The sequence below is a fragment of the Sparus aurata genome, chromosome 3, assembly GCF_900880675.1.
Source record: "Sparus aurata chromosome 3, fSpaAur1.1, whole genome shotgun sequence".
NCBI classification, from domain to species: Eukaryota; Metazoa; Chordata; class Actinopteri; order Spariformes; family Sparidae; genus Sparus; species Sparus aurata.
In genome coordinates, this window is record NC_044189.1 from 17442393 (window position 1) to 17463358 (window position 20966).

General features: G+C 46.9%; 1 long non-coding RNA gene across 4 annotated transcripts; it reads right to left on the reverse strand.

Annotated features, from left to right (window-relative positions):
* Positions 1 to 17682: 17682 nt before the first annotated feature.
* LOC115578415 (uncharacterized) lies at positions 17683 to 20635 on the reverse strand. 4 transcript variants are annotated; one of them, XR_003983444.1, is made up of 3 exons: positions 20338 to 20635; positions 19694 to 19825; positions 17683 to 18410 (listed from the first exon to the last, which is right to left on the reverse strand). It is a non-coding gene; the product is annotated as an uncharacterized LOC115578415 (long non-coding RNA). The 4 variants fall into 4 exon arrangements; XR_003983443.1 differs by having other exon boundaries at positions 20102 to 20635; XR_003983441.1 differs by having other exon boundaries at positions 19694 to 20635.
* Between the last annotated feature and the right edge of the window lie 331 nt (positions 20636 to 20966).

The following is a 20966-nucleotide window of genomic DNA, read 5'->3' on the forward strand; positions in this document are numbered from 1 at the left end:
TCAGGAGGTGTTGGCTTGCATGTTTCGGGCTGTTGTAGTGCACCTTCAACCAAACCCCAACCCCATATGCTAGCGTTGGGGTCAGGGTTACTGTTAAAGCCAAGTGAGCGGGAAGGATGAGAGGCGAGGTTTTAACTCACTGTCAGGCTCCAAATGGCTCCTCCAGGAGGTGTTGGCTTGCATGTTTCGGGCTGTTTGTAGTGCACCTTCAACCAAACCCCAACCCCAATGCTAGCGTTGGGGTCAGGTTACTGTTAAAGCCAAGTGAGCGGGAAGGATGAGAGGTGAGGGTTTGACTCACTGTCAGGCTCCAAATGGCTCCTCCAGGAGGTGTGGCTTGCATGTTTCGGGCTGTTTGTAGTGCACCTTCAACCAAACCCCAACCCCAATGCTAGCGTTGGGGTCAGGGTTACTGTTAAAGCCAAGTGAGCGGGAAGGATGAGAGGCGAGGTTTTAACTCACTGTCAGGCTCCAAATGGCTCCTCCAGGAGGTGTTGGCTTGCATGTTTCGGGCTGTTTGTAGTGCACCTTCAACCAAACCCTAACCCCAACACCAATCTTAGCGTTGGGGTCAGGGTTACTGTTAAAGCCAAGTGAGCGGGAAGGATGAGAGGCGAGGGTTTTAACTCACTGTCAGGCTCCAAATGGCTCCTCCAGGAGGTGTTGGCTTGCATGTTTCGGGCTGTTTGTAGTGCACCTTCAACCAAACCCTAACCCCAACACCAATCTTAGCGTTGGGGTCAGGGTTACTGTTAAAGCCAAGTTAGCGGGAAGGATGAGAGGCGAGGTTTTAACTCACTGTCAGGCTCCAAATGGCTCCTCCAGGAGGTGTTGGCTTGCATGTTTCGGGCTGTTTGTAGTGCACCTTCAACCAAACCCCAACCCCTATCCCAATCCTGCCGTTGGGGTCAGGGTTACTGTTAAAGCCAAGTGAGCGGGAAGGATGAGAGGTGAGGGTTGACTCACTGTCAGGCTCCAAATGGCTCCTCCAGGAGGTGTTGGCTTGCATGTTTCGGGCTGTTTGTAGTGCACCTTCAACCAAACCCTAACCCCAACACCAATCTTGGCGTTGGGGTCAGGGTTACTGTTAAAGCCAAGTTAGCGGGAAGGATGAGAGGCGAGGTTTTAACTCACTGTCAGGCTCCAAATGGCTCCTCCAGGAGGTGTTGGCTTGCATGTTTCGGGCTGTTTGTAGTGCACCTTCAACCAAACCCTAACCCCAACACCAATCTTAGCGTTGGGGTCAGGGTTACTGTTAAAGCCAAGTTAGCGGGAAGGATGAGAGGCGAGGTTTATCTCACTGTCAGGCTCCAAATGGCTCCTCCAGGAGGTGTTGGCTTGCATGTTTCGGGCTGTTTGTAGTGCACCTTCAACCAAACCCCAACCCCAATGCTAGCGTTGGGGTCAGGGTTACTGTTAAAGCCAAGTGAGCGGGAAGGATGAGAGGTGAGGGTTGACTCACTGTCAGGCTCCAAATGGCTCCTCCAGGAGGTGTTGGCTTGCATGTTTCGGGCTGTTTGTAGTGCACCTTCAACCAAACCCTAACCCCAACACCAATCTTAGCGTTGGGGTCAGGGTTACTGTTAAAGCCAAGTGAGCGGGAAGGATGAGAGGCGAGGTTTTAACTCACTGTCAGGCTCCAAATGGCTCCTCCAGGAGGTGTTGGCTTGCATGTTTCGGGCTGTTTGTAGTGCACCTTCAACCAAACCCTAACCCCAACACCAATCTTAGCGTTGGGGTCAGGGTTACTGTTAAAGCCAAGTTAGCGGGAAGGATGAGAGGCGAGGTTTTAACTCACTGTCAGGCTCCAAATGGCTCCTCCAGGAGGTGTTGGCTTGCATGTTTCGGGCTGTTTGTAGTGCACCTTCAACCAAACCCTAACCCCAACACCAATCTTAGCGTTGGGGTCAGGGTTACTGTTAAAGCCAAGTTAGCGGGAAGGATGAGAGGCGAGGTTTTAACTCACTGTCAGGCTCCAAATGGCTCCTCCAGGAGGTGTTGGCTTGCATGTTTCGGGCTGTTTGTAGTGCACCTTCAACCAAACCCTAACCCCAACACCAATCTTGGCGTTGGGGTCAGGGTTACTGTTAAAGCCAAGTTAGCGGGAAGGATGAGAGGCGAGGTTTTAACTCACTGTCAGGCTCCAAATGGCTCCTCCAGGAGGTGTTGGCTTGCATGTTTCGGGCTGTTTGTAGTGCACCTTCAACCAAACCCTAACCCCAACACCAATCTTAGCGTTGGGGTCAGGGTTACTGTTAAAGCCAAGTTAGCGGGAAGGATGAGAGGTGAGGGTTGACTCACTGTCAGGCTCCAAATGGCTCCTCCAGGAGGTGTTGGCTTGCATGTTTCGGGCTGTTTGTAGTGCACCTTCAACCAAACCCCAACCCCAATGCTAGCGTTGGGGTCAGGGTTACTGTTAAAGCCAAGTGAGCGGGAAGGATGAGAGGTGAGGGTTGACTCACTGTCAGGCTCCAAATGGCTCCTCCAGGAGGTGTTGGCTTGCATGTTTCGGGCTGTTTGTAGTGCACCTTCAACCAAACCCTAACCCCAACACCAATCTTAGCGTTGGGGTCAGGGTTACTGTTAAAGCCAAGTGAGCGGGAAGGATGAGAGGCGAGGTTTTAACTCACTGTCAGGCTCCAAATGGCTCCTCCAGGAGGTGTTGGCTTGCATGTTTCGGGCTGTTTGTAGTGCACCTTCAACCAAACCCTAACCCCAACACCAATCTTAGCGTTGGGGTCAGGGTTACTGTTAAAGCCAAGTTAGCGGGAAGGATGAGAGGCGAGGTTTTAACTCACTGTCAGGCTCCAAATGGCTCCTCCAGGAGGTGTTGGCTTGCATGTTTCGGGCTGTTTGTAGTGCACCTTCAACCAAACCCTAACCCCAACACCAATCTAGGCGTTGGGGTCAGGGTTACTGTTAAAGCCAAGTTAGCGGGAAGGATGAGAGGCGAGGTTTTAACTCACTGTCAGGCTCCAAATGGCTCCTCCAGGAGGTGTTGGCTTGCATGTTTCGGGCTGTTTGTAGTGCACCTTCAACCAAACCCTAACCCCAACACCAATCTTAGCGTTGGGGTCAGGGTTACTGTTAAAGCCAAGTTAGCGGGAAGGATGAGAGGCGAGGTTTTAACTCACTGTCAGGCTCCAAATGGCTCCTCCAGGAGGTGTTGGCTTGCATGTTTCGGGCTGTTTGTAGTGCACCTTCAACCAAACCCCAACCCCAACGCTAGGATTGGGGTTGGGGTTACTGTTAAAGCCAAGTGAGGGGGAAGGATGAGAGGTGAGGGTTGACTCACTGTCAGGCTCCAAATGGCTCCTCCAGGAGGTGTTGGCTTGCATGTTTCGGGCTGTTTGTAGTGCACCTTCAACCAAACCCTAACCCCAACACCAATCTTGCGTTGGGGTCAGGGTTACTGTTAAAGCCAAGTTAGCGGGAAGGATGAGAGGCGAGGTTTTAACTCACTGTCAGGCTCCAAATGGCTCCTCCAGGAGGTGTTGGCTTGCATGTTTCGGGCTGTTTGTAGTGCACCTTCAACCAAACCCTAACCCCAACACCAATCTTAGCGTTGGGGTCAGGGTTTACTGTTAAAGCCAAGTTAGCGGGAAGGATGAGAGGCGAGGTTTTAACTCACTGTCAGGCTCCAAATGGCTCCTCCAGGAGGTGTTGGCTTGCATGTTTCGGGCTGTTTGTAGTGCACCTTCAACCAAACCCCAACCCCAATGCTAGCGTTGGGGTCAGGGTTACTGTTAAAGCCAAGTGAGCGGGAAGGATGAGAGGTGAGGGTTGACTCACTGTCAGGCTCCAAATGGCTCCTCCAGGAGGTGTTGGCTTGCATGTTTCGGGCTGTTTGTAGTGCACCTTCAACCAAACCCTAACCCCAACACCAATCTTAGCGTTGGGGTCAGGGTTACTGTTAAAGCCAAGTTAGCGGGAAGGATGAGAGGCGAGGTTTTAACTCACTGTCAGGCTCCAAATGGCTCCTCCAGGAGGTGTTGGCTTGCATGTTTCGGGCTGTTTGTAGTGCACCTTCAACCAAACCCCAACCCCAACGCTAGCGTTGGGGTCAGGGTTACTGTTAAAGCCAAGTGAGCGGGAAGGATGAGAGGTGAGGGTTGACTCACTGTCAGGCTCCAAATGGCTCCTCCAGGAGGTGTTGGCTTGCATGTTTCGGGCTGTTTGTAGTGCACCTTCAACCAAACCCTAACCCCAACACCAATCTTGGCGTTGGGGTCAGGGTTACTGTTAAAGCCAAGTTAGCGGGAAGGATGAGAGGCGAGGTTTTAACTCACTGTCAGGCTCCAAATGGCTCCTCCAGGAGGTGTTGGCTTGCATGTTTCGGGCTGTTTGTAGTGCACCTTCAACCAAACCCCAACCCCAATGCTAGCGTTGGGGTCAGGGTTACTGTTAAAGCCAAGTGAGGGGGAAGGATGAGAGGTGAGGGTTGACTCACTGTCAGGCTCCAAATGGCTCCTCCAGGAGGTGTTGGCTTGCATGTTTCGGGCTGTTTGTAGTGCACCTTCAACCAAACCCTAACCCCAACACCAATCTTAGCGTTGGGGTCAGGGTTACTGTTAAAGCCAAGTTAGCGGGAAGGATGAGAGGCGAGGTTTTAACTCACTGTCAGGCTCCAAATGGCTCCTCCAGGAGGTGTTGGCTTGCATGTTTCGGGCTGTTTGTAGTGCACCTTCAACCAAACCCTAACCCCAACACCAATCTTAGCGTTGGGGTCAGGGTTACTGTTAAAGCCAAGTGAGCGGGAAGGATGAGAGGCGAGGTTTTAACTCACTGTCAGGCTCCAAATGGCTCCTCCAGGAGGTGTTGGCTTGCATGTTTCGGGCTGTTTGTAGTGCACCTTCAACCAAACCCTAACCCCAACACCAATCTTAGCGTTGGGGTCAGGGTTACTGTTAAAGCCAAGTTAGCGGGAAGGATGAGAGGCGAGGTTTTAACTCACTGTCAGGCTCCAAATGGCTCCTCCAGGAGGTGTTGGCTTGCATGTTTCGGGCTGTTTGTAGTGCACCTTCAACCAAACCCTAACCCCAACACCAATCTTGGCGTTGGGGTCAGGGTTACTGTTAAAGCCAAGTTAGCGGGAAGGATGAGAGGCGAGGTTTTAACTCACTGTCAGGCTCCAAATGGCTCCTCCAGGAGGTGTTGGCTTGCATGTTTCGGGCTGTTTGTAGTGCACCTTCAACCAAACCCTAACCCCAACACCAATCTTAGCGTTGGGGTCAGGGTTACTGTTAAAGCCAAGTGAGCGGGAAGGATGAGAGGCGAGGTTTTAACTCACTGTCAGGCTCCAAATGGCTCCTCCAGGAGGTGTTGGCTTGCATGTTTCGGGCTGTTTGTAGTGCACCTTCAACCAAACCCCAACCCCAATGCTAGCGTTGGGGTCAGGGTTACTGTTAAAGCCAAGTGAGCGGGAAGGATGAGAGGTGAGGGTTGACTCACTGTCAGGCTCCAAATGGCTCCTCCAGGAGGTGTTGGCTTGCATGTTTCGGGCTGTTTGTAGTGCACCTTCAACCAAACCCTAACCCCAACACCAATCTTGGCGTTGGGGTCAGGGTTACTGTTAAAGCCAAGTTAGCGGGAAGGATGAGAGGCGAGGTTTTAACTCACTGTCAGGCTCCAAATGGCTCCTCCAGGAGGTGTTGGCTTGCATGTTTCGGGCTGTTTGTAGTGCACCTTCAACCAAACCCTAACCCCAACACCAATCTTAGCGTTGGGGTCAGGTTACTGTTAAAGCCAAGTTAGCGGGAAGGATGAGAGGCGAGGTTTTAACTCACTGTCAGGCTCCAAATGGCTCCTCCAGGAGGTGTTGGCTTGCATGTTTCGGGCTGTTTGTAGTGCACCTTCAACCAAACCCCAACCCCAATGCTAGCGTTGGGGTCAGGGTTACTGTTAAAGCCAAGTGAGCGGGAAGGATGAGAGGTGAGGGTTGACTCACTGTCAGGCTCCAAATGGCTCCTCCAGGAGGTGTTGGCTTGCATGTTTCGGGCTGTTTGTAGTGCACCTTCAACCAAACCCTAACCCCAACACCAATCTTAGCGTTGGGGTCAGGGTTACTGTTAAAGCCAAGTTAGCGGGAAGGATGAGAGGCGAGGTTTTAACTCACTGTCAGGCTCCAAATGGCTCCTCCAGGAGGTGTTGGCTTGCATGTTTCGGGCTGTTTGTAGTGCACCTTCAACCAAACCCCAACCCCAATGCTAGCGTTGGGGTCAGGGTTACTGTTAAAGCCAAGTGAGCGGGAAGGATGAGAGGTGAGGGTTGACTCACTGTCAGGCTCCAAATGGCTCCTCCAGGAGGTGTTGGCTTGCATGTTTCGGGCTGTTTGTAGTGCACCTTCAACCAAACCCTAACCCCAACACCAATCTTGGCGTTGGGGTCAGGGTTACTGTTAAAGCCAAGTTAGCGGGAAGGATGAGAGGCGAGGTTTTAACTCACTGTCAGGCTCCAAATGGCTCCTCCAGGAGGTGTTGGCTTGCATGTTTCGGGCTGTTTGTAGTGCACCTTCAACCAAACCCTAACCCCAACACCAATCTTAGCGTTGGGGTCAGGGTTACTGTTAAAGCCAAGTTAGCGGGAAGGATGAGAGGCGAGGTTTTAACTCACTGTCAGGCTCCAAATGGCTCCTCCAGGAGGTGTTGGCTTGCATGTTTCGGGCTGTTTGTAGTGCACCTTCAACCAAACCCCAACCCCAATGCTAGCGTTGGGGTCAGGGTTACTGTTAAAGCCAAGTGAGCGGGAAGGATGAGAGGTGAGGGTTGACTCACTGTCAGGCTCCAAATGGCTCCTCCAGGAGGTGTTGGCTTGCATGTTTCGGGCTGTTTGTAGTGCACCTTCAACCAAACCCCAACCCCAATGCTAGCGTTGGGGTCAGGGTTACTGTTAAAGCCAAGTGAGCGGGAAGGATGAGAGGCGAGGTTTTAACTCACTGTCAGGCTCCAAATGGCTCCTCCAGGAGGTGTTGGCTTGCATGTTTCGGGCTGTTTGTAGTGCACCTTCAACCAAACCCCAACCCCTATCCCAATCCTGCCGTTGGGGTCAGGGTTACTGTTAAAGCCAAGTGAGCGGGAAGGATGAGAGGTGAGGGTTGACTCACTGTCAGGCTCCAAATGGCTCCTCCAGGAGGTGTTGGCTTGCATGTTTCGGGCTGTTTGTAGTGCACCTTCAACCAAACCCTAACCCCAACACCAATCTTAGCGTTGGGGTCAGGGTTACTGTTAAAGCCAAGTTAGCGGGAAGGATGAGAGGCGAGGTTTTAACTCACTGTCAGGCTCCAAATGGCTCCTCCAGGAGGTGTTGGCTTGCATGTTTCGGGCTGTTTGTAGTGCACCTTCAACCAAACCCTAACCCCAACACCAATCTTAGCGTTGGGGTCAGGGTTACTGTTAAAGCCAAGTTAGCGGGAAGGATGAGAGGCGAGGTTTTAACTCACTGTCAGGCTCCAAATGGCTCCTCCAGGAGGTGTTGGCTTGCATGTGTCGGGCTGTTTGTAGTGCACCTTCAACCAAACCCCAACCCCATTCCTAGCATTGGGGTCAGGGTTACTGTTAAAACAGTTATAGATGATGGACAGTAACAGGCTGAGCAGGAGTCCCTGCAGTGCTGCTGGGCTGGATGGTGTCAGTGGGACATCATCTGGGTCGGTACTCAGTGTGTTTGGGGGTACAGTCTCCTCTGTCCACCACATCGTCCGTCAACCGGGTCTGCAGTTCTGACTCGATCGATGGTTGCCATGTCATTAAGAATGTTTTAAGAAAGAGGCAGGAATTATAATTTCATACTCTAATTATCATAATAATAATAATCATGATAAATTACAGCAAACTAAACTATCTACCAAACATTTAAAATACAAAGCCTTTAAAATCATGATAAAATCATTTGTGGTGATCAGCAGTTTATATGTCAGCATTAACGTAATGTATCGACATGTTAATGACCCCAAACTGTTAGCCAGCTAATAATGATAATATTGATAACATTACTGTGGGTTCAGTAACAGGTTTACCTCTCCACGGTCCTCTCAGCCGGAGATGAACCAGAGCCGCTTCTGCTCTTCCTCCACAAGCAGAAGTATTAAAAAGGAAATCAGGAATTCCAGAAGCTGAAACAGATCTGACAGTAAAACTTTACTCTTCTTGTCACTTTCGCGGACCTTACCTCACCAGAAATAGTGAGGTGCGGGTAGGGGCGGAAACATCTGGTGACGCAACCAGGAAATGCTGCAAAGGGTAGACTGTCCGATTTCACAACAGGCTGACGAGGCCTGCAGGTCTCTCTGAAGGACCCGGCTTTTGCTGGCGGCGAAGGATGGGTCCTTGAAGGATGCTACCCCTGAATTCGGACACAGCCTATGTTTGTCATCACTGCACATAAATGAGTGTAGAATAATGCTTCACTTGCCTTCTTTCAAAAATGTATTTATGGCTGTCTATCAGTGTCAAGCTTTTGATCTAAGTTGTGCTTTGTTTGCCAGTGATTATTCCAAGAAGTGCGTGCTGCCACCTGATAATCTGATGAATATGCGGCTGACTTACTGGAATTGAATGGAATTACTCAGAGGTTATCCAGAGAGGATACATGTGCCTTGAAAGACAACAGTGCCATCTAGTGGCAACTTGTATCACGTACACCATAAAATCAAGTGCTTCTAAGCAAAATTGACCACTTCCTGTTGGACTGAGAGTGTGGGTGTAAATGAGTCATTAGTGCGTCTTGTCATGACACACATGCGTGCCAAATTTCATTCATGTACATGCATGTAGGGTGCCAAAATTGACCGCGATAAAACTTACTTCATGTTTCCAGTGGGTAGGGCTATGGATATGACACAGTATTGATGCACAGATCAATTCAGGGCGACTCCCTCTAGATTCCCTCTAGATTTGGCCGAGCTAGGAAATAGTATGAAGGAGTTATCAGGACTTGATGCTTCATGGCGAAGGATTGTTATGGCGGGCTCCGCAACTTCCAGCAGGTATGACGTAGGATAAAGATTTCCATAACTTTTCATCTTCAAGGTCAGAGGATGCTACTGAGTGACTTTGAAGTCTGTGGTGTTACATCTGTAGGAGGAGATAATTTAAGTACGAAGATTGGCATAATTCAACATGGCGGCCAAAAGCAAAATGGCAGACTGATAATTGATGCTGAGATTTGTTCGGGGAGACAGCCTCTACAGTTACGAGCAGTTTGGTGTGGATAGGACATTTTATGTTGAAGTTATGAAGCCTCGATGCTTGACGGCGTGAGGACAAAATGGTTTCCACTGAACGGCGAACATAACCATGGCGCATTTGAATGATTTTAATAACTTTTGTTCTTCGAGGCATGAAGAAAATTACTGAGTTAATTTGAAGACTGTGGTGTTTAAGCTCTAGGACAAGATAATTTTCAAAGTAGGCATAATTTGGACAAAACCGCTGCCACACATCTAAATGGCTGCCTTCCTGTTGGACTGACACTAGGGGTCCAAATGGGTTTTTTGTGCGTCCGGTCATGAGGAATACGCGTACCAATTTTCATCCTTCTATGTAACAAGTAGGAGGCGGGGCATGACAATAGGTGGCGCTACAGAGCCCATGCGTCACGGCCACGCCCCATGACTACACAGATCTCATCAGGGTGGCTCCCTCTGCATTCCTGAGAGATTTGGCCGAGATAGGACATTGTATGAAGAAGTTATGAGGACACGATGCTTTATGGCGATGGATTTGAATTGACCGCTCCACTGTTGCCAGCAGGTATGACGTAGGATAAAGATTTTAATAACTTTTCATCTTTAAGGTCAGAGGATGCTACTGAGTCACTTTGAAGTCGGTGGTGTTACATCTGTAGGAGGAGATCATTTAAGTTCGAAGATTGGCACTATTTCAAAATGGTGGCCAAAATCAAAATGGCCGACTTAGTATTGATGCTGAGATTTATTTGGGGAGACAGCCTCTACACTTTTGAGAAGTTTGGTGTGGATAGGAAATTGTATGTTAAAGTTATAAAGCTTTGATGTTTGACCGCGAGGGGAAAAAATGGTTTCCACCGCCCCGCCCACTAAAGTATGTCGCAGCTGAAAGATTTTGATAACTTTTGTTCTCCAAGGCATGAAGAAAATTACTGAGTTAATTTGAAGACTGTGGTGTTTAAGCTGTAGGACAAGATAATTTTCAAAGTAGGCATAAATTGGACAAAAATGCCGCCACACATCTAAATAGCTGACTTCCTGTTGGAGTGACAGTATGGTCCCCACAGACTTTTTTGTGCGTCTGCTCACGATGAATCAGCGTACCGAATTTCGTTCATCTACGTGCATGTGGAAGGCAGGGAAGAACATTAGGGGGCGCTACAGAGCCCGCAGGTCACGACATCGCCCAACGGCATTAAATTATCAAATTTTTCACTAGGTGTGACGTATATTCCAAATTTGGTGAGTTTTTGGGTATATTCAGGCCTCCAAAACTGCAGTTAAAGTGGTACACTAGTCCTTCCAATTACAATAGGGACCTCACAGGTCGATGACCTGCTCGGGCCCTGATAATCTTTCCAATTTCAATAGGGGCCTCACAGGTCGATGACCTGCTCGGGCCCTAAATATGGACTCTTTCCCAACAGCGTTGAATATTTCTACTGATTCAAGTAATGAGGTAAAGATGTAGTTAGGGCCCGAGCAGGTCATCGACCTATGAGGTCCCTATTGAAATTGGAAGGACTAGTGTACCGCTTTAACTGCAATTTTGGAGGCTTGAACATACCCAAAAACTCACCAAATTTGGAATATACGTCAAATCTAGTGAAAAATTTGATTATTTAATGCCGTTGGGCGAGGTCTTGACCTGCGGGCTCTGTAGCGCCCCCTAATGTTCTTCCCTGCCTTCCACATGCGCGTAGATGAACGAAATTCCGTACGCAGATTCATCATGAGCAGACGCACAAAAAAGTCTAGGGGGACCATACTGTCACTCCAACAGGAAGTCAGGCATTTAGATGTGTGGCAGCGTTTTTGTCCAATTCATGCCTACTTTGAAAATTATCTTGTCCTAGAGCTTAAACACCACAGTCTTCAAATTAACTCAGTAATTTTCTTCATGTCTTGAAGAACAAAAATTATGGAAATCATTCAGCTGCGCCAAACTTTAGTGGGCGTTGCGGTGGAAACCATATTTTCCTCACGCCGTCAAGCATCAAGGCTTTATAACTTTATCATACAATTTCCTATCCACACCAAACTGCTCGTCACTGTAGAGGCTGTGGCCCCGAACAAATCTCAGCATCAATACTAAGTCGGCCATTTTGCTTTTCGCCACCATTTTGAAATATTGCCAATCTTCACACTTAAATTATCTCCTCCTACAGATGTAACGCCACCGACTTCAAAGTCACTCAGTAGGATCCTGTGACCTTGAAAATGAAAAGTTATTAAAATCTTTATCCTACGTCATACCTGCTGGCCACAGTGGAGCGGGCAATTCGAATCCTTCGCCGTAAAGCATCGTGTCCTCATAACTTCTTCATACAATTTCCTATCTCGGCCAAATCTCTCAGGAATGCAGAGGGAGTCGCCCTGATGAGATCTGTGTGGTCATGGGGCGTGGCGGTGACGCGTGGGCTCTGTAGCGCCCCCTATTGTTATGCCCCGCCTCCTTCTTGTACATAGAAGGACGAAAATTGGTATGCACCTTCATCATGACCAGACGCACAAAAAACCCATTTGGATGCATACTCTCAGTCCAACAGGAAGTCAGTTATTTTGATGTGTGGCGGAATTTTTGACAAATTCATGCCTACTTTGAAAATCATCTTGTCCTAGAGCTTAAACACCACAGTCTTGACATTAACTCAGTAATTTTCTTCATGCCTTGGAGAACAAAAGTTATTAAAATCTTTCAGCTGCGACATACTTTAGTGGGCGGGGCGGTGGAAACCATTTTTTCCCCTCGCGGTCAAACATCAAGGCTTTATAACTTTAACATACAATTTCCTATCCACACCAAACTTCTATTAAGTGTAGAGGCTGTCTCCCCAAATAAATCTCAGCATCAATACTAAGTCGGCCATTTTGATTTTGGTCGCCATTTTGAAATATTGCCAATCTTCGTACTTAAATTATCTCCTCCTACAGATGTAACACCACCGACTTCAAAGTCACTCAGTAGCATCCTCTGACCTTGAAGATGAAAAGTTATGGAAATCTTTATCCTACGTCATACCTGCTGGCAGTTGCAGAGCCCGCCATAACAATCCTTCGTCATGAAGCATCAAGTCCTGATAACTCCTTCATACTATTTCCTATCTCGGCCAAATCTAGAGGGAATCTAGAGGGAGTTGCCCTGAATAGATCTGTGCATCAATACTGTGTCATATCCATAGCGCCACCCACTGGAAACATGAAGTAAGTTTTATCGCAGTCAATTTTGGCGCCCTACATGCATGTACATGAATGAAATTTGGCAGGCATGTGTGTTATGACAAGACGCACAAATGACTCATTTACACCCACACTCTCAGTCCAACAGGAAGTGGTCTATTTTGCTTAGAAGCAAATGAATTTATGGTGTACGTGATACGAGTCGCCACTAGATGGCACTGTTGTCTTTCAAGGCACATGTATCCTATCTAGATAACCTCTGTATGATTCCATTCAATTCCAGTAAGGCAGCCGCATATTCATCAGATTGTATTGAAACTTCAAAAAGTGGCAGCATGCACTTCTTGGAATAAAAACAAGTAAACAATGCAGAACTTGGATCAAAAGCTTGACACTGATAGACAGCCATAAATAAATTTTTTAAAGAAGGCAAGTGAAGCATTATTTTACACATATTTATGTGCATTGATGACAAACACAGTCAGATGTACATGGCATTTGCAGGTAGTTTTGTCTGAATTGCACGTTACAACAGGGCATATTTGAAGGGTAATGGGATGAGCCACATAATGGATAAGTCAGTGGTAGTAAGCCACAGCACACAATTTTCAAATAAGCCAATTTGCAAAGAATGCCATTTGCGTGTTGTGTCTGCCCTGTCAAGGTGGCACACAACAAGATGTATGTAGTTGTGATTCTGCCCAACTCTTCCGCGATGAACGAAGTGGATTCCACTGCGATATGAAACAACTGAGTGAGTTCTTTGGTTAAACACCGCTACTGCAGGACGCTCGTCAAACCTGGTCACTTGACCGCTGTCCCTTTCCTAAAGGAAGAATCACATCTGGCTGCACTCCACTACCTATCTAAATCTGTGGCATTCCACTTCCATCCTCCCCTATGATGCGCTGCCTTCCTGCCTTCACGATGACAACAGAAGGCAGTGTCTTATCTGCGCCAATGGTCGAGTAGTTGGAGTGCATGCCACATACGCAGTCGACCCGGGTTTGAATTTAGGGCGAAGGAAGTTTACTGCAAGCCACAACCCCTCCCCTCTGTCCCACTTCCAATCTATTCCCTGCAAAAACACAGGCGTCCATACCTGAATTCTAGACAAAGGAAAAGAGAAGGCCGTAACACTTCACGCAACGTAACGGTCTAGAATCGATTGTCAAAACATACCCGATTATTAAATGTTTTGGAAATCATTCACCTGCAGTTCATTTGGATTTCTGTGGATTGCACGAAGTTGTTCTGACTTCACCTTAAAGCGCTTGATACTGGCAGGGGCAACCCATCGCGTTACAAACACACGTTAGGAGAAAAGGCTGATATTCACCCCCCGCGTGCACCGTTCCAAACGCAGGCGGTTGCCGCCTCCGTGAACAACGTTCAAGCGACGGGGCTTAAGCCGCAGCACATTTGGATGGGGGCACGCCCCGACGCGCGCGCAGACTGCGAGGGCCCATTCATCACTGCTTGCAGTTTTAATTAGGGCCCGAGCAGGTAGACCTGCGAGGTCCCTATTGTTATTGGAAGGACAGAAATTTTCTTCTCCAAGTTTGAATGCAGTTTTGGATGCCTGAACATACCCAAAAACTCACCAAATTTGGAATATATGTTACATCTGGCGAAAATTGCGATCCTGCATTGTCATTGGGCGTGGTCGTGACCTGCGGGCTCTGTAGCGCCCCCTGATGTTCATCCCCGCCTCCCACAAGTGCGTAGAAGAACGAAATTCAATACGCAGATTCCTCATGAGCAGACGCACAAAAAAGTCTGGAGGGACCATACTGTCACTCCAACAGGAAGTCAGCTATTTAGATGTGTGGCGGCGTTTTTGTCCAATTCATGCCTACTTTGAAAATTATCTTGACCTAGAGCTTAAACACAACAGTCTTCAAATTAACTCAGTAATTGTCTTCATGCCTTGAAGAACAAAAGTTATTGAAATCATTCAGCTGCGCCAAACTTTAGTGGGCGGTGCGGTGGAAACCATTTTTTCCTCACGCCATCAAGCATCGAGGCTTTATAACTTCAACATACAATTTCCTATCCACACCAAACTGCTTGTAACTGTAGAGGCTGTCTCCCCGAACAAATTTCAGCATCAATACTTAGTCTGGCATTTTGCTTTTGGCCGCCATGTTGAAATATTGCCAATCTTCGTACTTAAATTATCTCCTCCTACAGATGTAACACCACCGACTTCAAAGTCACTCAGTAGCATCCTCTGACCTTGAAGATGAAAAGTTATAAAAATCTTTATCCTACATCATACCTGCTGGCCACAGTGGAGCGGGCAATTCGAATCCTTCGCCGTGAAGCATCGTGTCCTCATAATTTCTTCATACAATGTCTTATCTCGGTCAAATCTCTCAGGAATGCAGAGGGAGTCGCCCTGATGAGATCTGTGTAGTCATGGGGCGTGGCCGTGACGCGTGGGCTCTGTAGCGCCCCCTATTGTGATGCCCCGCCTCCTACTTGTAACACAGAAGGACGAAAATTGGGACGCATATTCATCATGACCAGACGCAAGGAAAACCCATTTGGATGCATACTCTCAGTCCAACAGGAAGTCAGTTATTTTGAAATTTGGCCGCATTTTTGACAAATTCATGCCTACTTTGAAAATTATCTTGTCCTAGAGCTTAAACACCACAGTCTTCACATTAACTCAGTAATTTTTTTCATGCCTTGGAGAACAAAAGTTATTAAAATCTTTCAGCTGCGACATACTTTAGTGGGCGGGGCGGTGGAAACCATTTTTTCCCCTCACGGTTAAACATCAAGGCTTAATAACTTTAACATACAATTTCCTATCCACACCAAACTTCTCATAAGTGTAGAGGCTGTCTCCCCAAATAAATCTCAGCATCAATACTTAGTCGGCCATTTTGATTTTTGCCACCAGTTTGAAATATTGCCAATCTTTGTAATTAAATTATCTCCTCCTACAGATGTAACGCCACCGACTTCAAAGTGACTCAGTAGCATCCTCTGACCTTGAAGATGAAAAGTTATTAAAATCTTTATCCTACATCATACCTGCTGGCCACAGTGGAGCGGTCAATTCGAATCCTTCGCCGTAAAGCATCGTGTCCTCATAACTTCTTCATACAATGTATTATCTCGGCCAAATCTCTCAGGAATGCAGAGGGAGTCGCCCTGATGAGATCTGTGTGGTCATGGGGCATGGCCGTGACGCGTGGGCGCTGTAGCGCCCCCTATTGTGATGCCCCGCCTCCTACTAGTAACATAGAAGGACGAAAAGTGGTACGCAGATTCCTCATGACCGGATGCACAAAAAACCCATTTGGACTCCTGGTGTCAATCCAACAGGAAGGCAGTCATTTAGATGTGTGGCGGCGTTTTTGTCCAAATCATGCCTACTTTGAAAATTATCTTGTCCTAGAGCTTAAACACCACAGTCTTCAAACTAGCTCAGTAATTTTCTTCATGCCTCGAAGAACAAAAGTTATGGAAATCATTCAGCTGCGACAAGGTTAAGTTGGCGGTGCGGTGGAAACCATTTTGTCCTCACGCCGTCAAGCATCGAGGCTTTATAACTTCAACATACAATGTCCTATCCACACCAAACTGCTCGTAACTGTAGAGGCTGTCTCCCCGAACAAATCTCAGCGTCAATAATTAGTCTGCCATTTTGCTTTTGGCCGCCATGTTGAATTATGCCAATCTTCGTACTTAAATTATCTCCTCCTACAGATGTAACACCACAGACTTCAAAGTCACTCAGTAGCATCCTCTGACCTTGAAGATGAAAAGATATGGAAATCTTTATCCTACGTCATACCTGCTGGCAGTTGCGGAGCCCGCCATAACAATCCTTCGCCATGAAGCATCAAGTCCTGATAACTCCTTCATACTATTTCCTAGCTCGGCCAAATCTAGAGAGAATCTAAAGGGAGTCGCCCTGAATAGATCTTTGCATCAATACTGTGTCATATCCATAGCGCCACCCACTGGAAACCCACTGGAAACATGAAGTAAGTTTTATCGCGGTCAATTTTTGCACCCTACATGCATGTACATGAATGAAATTTGGCACGCATGTGTGTTATGACAAGACGCACAAATGACTCATTTACAGCCACACTCTCAGTCCAACAGGAAGTGGTCTATTTTGCTTAGAAGCACATGAATTTATGGTGTACGTGATACAAGTCGCCACTAGATCGCACTGTTGTCTTTCAAGGCACATGTATCATATTCATCAGATTTTATTGAAACTTCAAAAGGTGGCAGCACGCACTTCTTGGGATAATAACTGGCAAACAAAGCAGAGCTTAGATCAAAAGCTTGACACTGATAGACAGCCATAAATACATTTTTGAAAGAAGGCAAGTGAAGCATTATTCTACACTCATTTATGTGCAGTGATGACAAACATAGGCTGTGTCCGAATTCAGGGGTAGCATCCTTCAAGGACACATCCTTCGACGCCAGCAAAGGCAGGGTATTTCTGGTGAGGTAAGGTCCGCGAAAGTGACAAGAAGAGTAAAGTTTGACTGTCAGATCTGTTTGAGCTACTGGAATTCCTGATTTCCTTTTTAATCCTTCTGCTTGTGGAGGAAGAGGAGAAGCGGTTCTGGTTTATCTCCGGCTGAGAGGACCGTGGAGAGGTAAACCTGTTATTGAACCCACAGTAATGTTATCAATATTATCATTATTAGCTAGCTAACAGTTTGGGGTCATTAACATACCGATACCCCACATAGCAAAATTTGTCTGGCCCAGCTCTGGCCCACATAAGGCACTTGCACTCGGCCGACATACCGCAAAGAATGACTCGGTTGGTCCAGAGCTGGCCCATGTGTAAGCCAGCTCTGGCAAACCAGATCCGGGCCACTGGGGGGCCATCATTCTTTGCGGTATGTCACCCGAATGCAAGTGCCTCAGTTGGTCCAGAGCTGGCCCATGTGTAAGCCAGCTCTGGCAAACCAGATCCGGGCCACTGGGGGGCCGTCATTCTTTGCGGTATGTCACCCGAATGCAAGTGCCTCAGTTGGTCCAGAGCTGGCCCATGTGTAAGCCAGCTCTGGCAAACCAGATCCGGGCCACTGGGGGGCCGTCATTCTTTGCGGTATGTCACCCAAGTGCAAGTACCTCAACTGGCCCAGAGCTGGCCCATGTGTGAGCCAGCTCTGGCTAACCAGATCTGGGCCACTGGGGGGGCGTCATTCTTTGCAGTATGTCAGCCAAGTGCAAGTGCCCCATGTGGACCAGAGCTGGGCCAGACGTCAGTCTAATCCATGCTGCATCTGGCCCGGATTAAAAAACAACAGAGGTACAATTACACAAATGACTTTATTTTCACAGCTAATTTCCAAAATACATTTCCAATATTGAATAATCAATGCAAAGTGTTATCAGATAAGTGCAATATGCATCGGAACATTCAGTACTTTTTTCACAATTCAAAAAGCGGCAACATTTTAACACTGAAAAGTTGTATAGCTGGCAGTATATGACTGCAGCCATGCTGCATTCATGGTAAACACACATCCTTTATAATAAAAGCATAGTATCAGAAATTATAGACTTCAAAATAAAACTCTGAGATTTTTCCATTCACATGTACGACCCACTTGGGTCCTGACCCATCAGTTGAGAGCCACTAGCATAGACTGTTCAAAAACATACAATGCAGCGGAATGTTGCATAATACCTTAACATATACTTACAACATATCTGTCAGCAAACACAACATGTCAAGAGTCTACAGAACATTATTACGAATTTAACATTCACTGCCATATCTTCAGTTTAAAAACCAACACTGAACATTTTAGACAAAACAACTTGGCATAGACTTTCACACCATGCATAGAAACATCACGTCTCCATGTGTTCCACCAGCAGTAGCACCTTACAAAAGGTGAAGAGAGTTCAGATCAAAAGTCTAAAATGCATTACGCATGAGAGCTTCTCTCACTGTCCATCATTCTCATTTACTCACTTCCTCCGCTGTTCCCATCAGGTGCTTTCTGCAACCATTTTGTAATCCTGGTCTCGATTTCTTGGTCTGTGGCATCAGAAGTCAGACACACACATACAAACACACAAATTAATGAATATCACAGTACAGTTCACAAGTGACACATCTGATGACTAGCCAATAAATATGATTGGCACTACATTCCAACACCCATCAGTGTGTTTGGCCATTAACATGCCGCCCCCCCCCCCCCCCCCCCCCCCCCCCCCCCATGCATTGAATGGAAAAGAAATTCATTAAACTATTTAACAGTTTTTTTACTTTATTTAAATTTTGTGATGACGAATGCAATCACATTGCTGCAATTTAAGTTGCTAGAATACACATATAAAGCACTAGAGATGTTCCTGATTAAACGACTGGTCATGTAAATGTTTCAAACATCGCTTGTCGTCACCAGAAATAGTGTAATCTAGTGTAAAAGGTGGCAGCGAGTATGGCAGTATCTCGACATAGAAAATGAAAATAAGGATGTAGCCTGTGTCAGAGTAAACTGGCATACCGGTATAAGTGCTCGACCGGAGCAATGCATAACCACATTCAGTACCCACATCACACACACATTCACATCAGCCTGCTTGCAGATCTTGCCAAACAAATTTCTACAACATCCCCCCCCCTCAGAGAAGAAAATAACAGCTGCACCCCCCCAAATAATTATTATTGCTATCATTACTGTTAATATTTTTGCTGTTGCTATACGTCATGTTCCATGCATTGTCAGACATTGGGATGGCATTTAGCTCGGCAGCAGCAGCTTCTCCATCATCACTGAACACAACTGAACTCCGTTTTTATTTAAATGAGGAGCTGTTTGATAGATACCATTGATCCAACTGTTCAACAACCAAATGCTGATATAGTTGGCACTTAGTGGCACACATTAATGAACTGAACTATGTTAATGAAATGTGTCATCTTCTCTGAACACTGACATGCTGTGTGGCTACCGTTAGCAGTGCTAGCAGCAGCCTGCTCTCCGTGCAGGATAACATCCACATCTGATGATTTTCCAACTTTTACTAAATCATTAATAATTAGATGCTAAAATCATAACATTCCATCCATTTCTACATAGGCACTCTTTAAAAAAAAAAGAAAAAAATAATTAAAATACCACTGAGCCATCAGCTATTCTGGATTGCACAACCTCATCTCAAACAGGCTGGGCTTTGAAACAGTTTTCTTTACCTTGTAGGCCTTGATTAGCTCCTCTGTTTTTCACCAAGAGGAGATCATGCTAAGTACAAACATCAGAATGCTAATATATAACTAACTATTTAACTGCAATAAGTACATGCCTCATTTACCATGTCACAGGTCTCATCAAGTTTCTTCCCAACAGCTTAGCGGCTCAACAGCCTGGGTGTGTATTGGTCCAACTTCCCCAGTAATGTGAACTGTAGTGGCTTTAGTGTGATCCTCCATAATTCATCCTTGATCTGCAAAAGAGGTCAGAAGTGAGATGGAGAAACATCTTGAGATACAGAAAAAAAGAATAACAGAGACACAGAGCAACAAAAACAGAACAGAGTCATGCATTGTATTCTGACAGCCTCATCAGGCTTACTTGTGCTGCATTTTAGACTGGGCTGTCACGACATTTTTTTCAGTGAAAGACCAGAATCTCTGCCCCCAAAAATTTTTTTTTGTCTGGTCCATAAACTGAAATAATCTAACATGTGTCCACTTTCCCCACAACAATTGTTTTTGCATACCTTCACCAGTGTGCTTGACACGATAAATCATCTGATAAGCACACAATGACATAGTAACTGACCACTAAAGAGATCGTCTATGCAGCACGCATCTCACTCTGCCCCCTGTACAGTGGGCTCTCTATTTGAGAACTCGGCGCGGTGTATCACCTGCAGCGTGGCTCGCTCTGCCCTCTGCTGCGGTTCGTGGCTAACAAGCAGACCTAACTTAACAACCTAGATGTAGGCTAAGTTACCTGCTAGTTAGCAGCCACCGCTGCGACCAAAAACCGGCCACACAAACCCAAACACACACGGCCGACTTACAGCTAACACTCCTCGCTAATTCATCCTTGATCTGCAAAAGAGGTCAGAAGTGAGATGGAGAAACATCTTGAGATACAGAAAAAAAGAATAACAGAGACCCCGTTAGCGAGGGGTGTTCCCGGCACCAGGCGCCCCTCGCTAACGGCTACTGCCTCGCTAACGGTGTTAGCCATTAACGGTTAGCCGTTAGTGAGGAGCTACCGAGGGGGGCCGTGTGTCGCGAACACCCCTGGCTAACGGCTAACCCCCCCGGTGTTAGCCGATAGAGAGGGATTCTGCACAGTGCCATAGATAGAAATGCATACTAACGTTAGTTTACTCTATCACTCTGGTTCTGCATGCAGCCATAAACCGGCACCCAGCGCTGTCTGATTAACGTAATGTGACAGAAAAAACACATCCATGCTTACTTTAAATTATAGTCACTTGCAAACGTCAGGTTCAAATTACATTTGAAGCAAGTATTTTAAAACTTGCTAACATTTGTTTCAAGTTACACAGAAGTCTGTTGAAGCCACTGTTGTTAATTACAAATTACATCAAGTGCCTCCAGTTATTT